Here is a 4,233-nt window from a genome sequence, read left to right as displayed (position 1 = left end):
AAATATGCTTGACTTTAACCCTGAAAAGAATAATTAAGGCCGGAGGCCACGTTCATGCCTGTAATTCCAATGGCTCCAGAGGCTGAAGCAGGAGAATCCCAAATTCAAAGCCAACCTCAGCAATTTTGTGAGGCCCTGTCCCAAAATAAAAAATGTAAAAGGCTAGGAATGTGGCTCAGTGGATAAGCTCCCCTGGGTTCAATCCCTGATACTGAATAATAATAATAACAATTATTGAACCAATCTTCAATATTGACTTAGGGAAGCATCAACGAGTAAGGTGAACAACAAACTACTCCAAGCTGAACACCAGGTGGGGGAACCCTGAGGGATGGAGCCTCATAACCAGTCACCTGTCGATTCCTGAAAGGCAACACTCGTGCTGGGCCGTAATTCCTGCTTCATCTTCTTCCTCTTGTTCTGCCTCATTGTTGACTGGTCAGTGTCTGTTGACCCTTCTCTTCTGAGTTACAGGTTGGCATTTCCCTCCATCGTTTGCCAACATCTCAGAAAGTGCCAACTGCACCATTGTGCCACACAAGACCCTGGCAGAGCCCAAGCAGGGAAAGACGAGGAGCTCTGTGGGTGTTGTCTGGAAGGAGTGTTCACAGCTGGGACACAAATCTTTCTCTCCAGTTCAAGGCCATTCGAGGAAAGTTTGACCTTGTTCTGAATTCCTTAGATTAGCGAGGGGCGAGTCATACCCATTGGTGATGAATGAGGGTCCTTCTCAGGTAGCTATGTGCTGACCACCGATCCAAGGAGGGTCCAGGCATGCTTTCAGGACTGCTTTATGTCCTGGGAAATTGAGGATGGTAACTGCACTAAAGATTAGGAACTGAGCCCCCTCCCTCTGGGAGCTCGGTGACCAGGAGAGTATTTAGGTTCAGGGACCCTGGGCCCCAGGGTTTTCCTGACCTGATGTGACTCACATGCATCCTGCCTCTTGTCATCCCTGGTGATTGGGCAGTGAATGGGGGCACTGGAATCTCCCTTGGTGTTGCTGTGCACAGTGCTGCCTTCTCTGTTCTGCAGCCTTTCTTAGAACTCCTAGTGATCTTGGGTCCGCCTAAGCTTGTTGTGCTTGCTGAAGATGGCTGAGAAGCTGACACGGAAACCCGCTCGTGTTGTGATGTCTCAAATCTCAGTATTAGAGATTGCAGCTGGTCTTTTAAAATGTTGAATGTCGGGCTGGGGATGTGGCTCAAGCAGTAGCGCGCTCGCCTGGCATGCATGCGGCCCGGGTTCGATCCTCAGCACCACATACCAACAAAGATGTTGTGTCCGCCGAGAACTAAAAAATGAATATTAAAAATTCTCTCTCTCCTCTCTCACTCTCTCTTTTAAAAAAAATGTTGAATGTCATTGACTAATCAGAATATCAATAACATATTCATCATCTCTGGAGTTGACATAGATTTTTCAAATTCATTTATTAATTCTACTAGGAGAATTGCAATTCCACCCACTCCTGACCTATCATTTCATTGTGATGTCTTCCTAAGCTTCCTCACACAAACCAGAACAAATACTATCGTACGTTCTTATTGTCCCCCATTCTCCCGCCTCCTTTTATTTTATTTTTTATTTTTTTGATTTTATTCTTGTAATTTTATTAATAATACATAAATGGTTAATGGACAGGCATCATCAACTTGACTGACCTAAATTAACTATCCCTGTGGAAAAAGTATTTTCTATATTTATCCAACTTACCAATGATTGTTCATAAGCTGGTTAAAAATGTCATCTTGGACCCAAGTTTACACAATAAATAAATCTAAATTTTACAATCAGCCATTATATCTTTAAACAAACTAACAAACAAACAATGTCACATTTCTTCAACTTTTTAAAACGCTTGCCCCCAAGTTGCTTGCTGTAATCAGAAGCACAGGGCTGACAAAGAAATATGAGATAAAAATTTCTGTGAAACTGTCCATCATTAATGCTTTTCTGATGGGCAGGACTTATACTGATGTATCAAAAATACATTTTGAAGAATAATGGAAAAAAATACCCTTGTTTATTTCTTCAATTTCTTACCCCTTAAAGGTCCACATGAATAAATCTTACAGTCCCTGTGAAACATCTTAACACGTGAGTTATGCAATGTTCACCATGGCAAAGGGCAGACCGAGAGCCCAGGGCCTGGCAAGCTGGGAAAGGCTTCGCAGCCCTCTCTTTCTCTGCTTTATTGACCTGGACACAAGTACATGCGTCTGGAAACAAAAGACAGAACCTTGCAGTATTTCCACTGTGATAATAATTAGCTTCCCCCGCAAATAAAAGTAGCCACGCCCTCTAAGTCCAGTCACACAGAAAAGGGCAGGCAGCTCCTGGAATGCCAGCAGCGGTCCCCGGCTCTGTCTCCATCGTGGCAGAGGGGGTCATCTCCACTGTCATGCTGCCCGGGAGTCGGCAGTGGACACTCTCACAGGGAAGGCAGTCTGGTGGCTTCCATCTCTGCAGCCCGGTTTGTTCCAGGATTTACAATGCATTTCAGTGAGCCACCTGCTCCACTGCACATCCCCATCCGATGACAGCCAGGGCCTCAGTAGATCATCACCCTGACTGTATGTGAGCAAAAGGCTTGGCCTGGCACAAACCCCGGACAATCGATCAGCCGAGAGAAGTCAGTCTGTGGCACACTTCTGGGAGGGGGGGCCCGAGATTGGCCATTTTTCTGGTTCTATCTTTTTCCTCATTTTCTCATCCACAACTTCTACTTCTGTGCTGTCCTTCAGGGCCTCTAAAACGAGATGAAGGTTTGTGAGAGCCTGAACGCGGTGAAATCCAGCAATCAGGGAAATAGGCAGGAAACCTTGCTCATCCATCTTTCTCCGAAGAAAGAAGTCAGGTTCCAAGTCTTCTACACTGAAGTAATATTCAATTTGATGCTTATTATACTCTTTAAGCAATGCTTCTTCCACAGGATACACCTGTACACCGGTACCGTCATCATAGTAATACATCACAGTGGTGTTGATTTCTGTTTGAAATGGCCGATCCCTCCTTTCACCATGCTCTCGGTAACCATACGAATGATCAAAGTTTACTCGAGGGTTTCCTCTGCCTCGTCCTCTTCCCCATCCACGTCCTCTTCCTCCACCTCTGAAGGAACCTCGGATATTACCCCCCTCACACCTCACATTGGACACTTCATCCTGATCATCTCTTTTTTCTCTATCTCGCCTCCAACTTCGTGTGTCATTTCTCCTGTTATTATGGGATGACTTATTTGCTTCAGGTTGACACCGAGAGCTGTTCTGGAATCCAGGTCTCTCTTGACTCTCTGGTCTTTCATCGTCTAAGTGCAGTGGTACCCACTTGTGTTTTTTAATCTCTTCCGCTGACTGCTTGCTGGGCCTCATCCTCACTCACATTTTCAATAGGACCATCTAATTTTGTTTCCCTGTTTTCTTTGCTCTCACTGTTACTCCTCTTTTCAACCTTCTCTTCTTTTTCTTTTCTAATTTGTGGCTACTTATTTCCTTGGCTGATGACACTCTGAGACTGCAAAAAGGTTTTTCCATGCTCACTAACTCTCCTGGTGTTGGCCAGTTTGCCATATCACTGAAATCATTGGCCTTATTGGGTTTCTTTGTCTTGAGTTTTCCTGCTTTAATAATTTTGGGGGAACTGAGTTCGGCTGCCGCCTCACCGGGCCACACGGCAGCCGACTGACTCCCCCCTCCTTTTAATTAATTAATTAATTTATTTGGTACCAGGGATTGAACTCAGGGGCACTCAGCCATGGGCCACATTGTTCCTGAAAGCTTAGTCCTTGTCCCTGATGCCAATACAATAATGAGGAGATGATCTTGAGAAAAAAGAAAAAGAAAGTTTTTTGCTTTGCTAGCAAAGGAGAAACACAGGGGACTCCTGTCCCCAAAGTTGTAATTCTGCCCATCAGCAGGAACAAGGCTTTTTAAAGAGGTGATTCAGAGAAAATGAGATTAGGAAAGAGAGATTAGGAAGGAAAAGATCAGGGAAAAGAAGATCAGGGAGGAGAAGGTTGGGAAAAAGAAAAAAACATGTAAGTTTCAAAGCCACAAGGGATATAATCAAAGAATCTAGTGAACCTTTGTTACAACAGCCCCAGCCCTATTTTGTATTTTTTTAGAGACTGGGTCTCACCGAGTTGCTTAGTGCCTCGCTTTTGCTGAGGCTGGCTTTGAACTTGCGATCCTCCTGCCTCAGCCTCCAGAGCTGCTGGGATTACAGGCATGT

The 4,233-nt window shown here is 44.8% G+C and overlaps 1 pseudogene; it reads right to left on the bottom strand.

The window, feature by feature from the left end:
• Nucleotides 1-2,503: 2,503 nt before the first annotated feature.
• On the bottom strand, nucleotides 2,504-3,587 carry LOC113179099 (la-related protein 1B pseudogene; annotated as a pseudogene).
• Nucleotides 3,588-4,233: the final 646 nt, after the last annotated feature.

The sequence above is a fragment of the Urocitellus parryii genome, chromosome 8 (assembly GCF_045843805.1).
Source record: "Urocitellus parryii isolate mUroPar1 chromosome 8, mUroPar1.hap1, whole genome shotgun sequence".
Lineage (NCBI taxonomy): Eukaryota > Metazoa > Chordata > Mammalia > Rodentia > Sciuridae > Urocitellus > Urocitellus parryii.
Note: the sequence above shows the minus strand (reverse complement) of the source record. Positions and strands in the feature narration are given on the sequence as shown.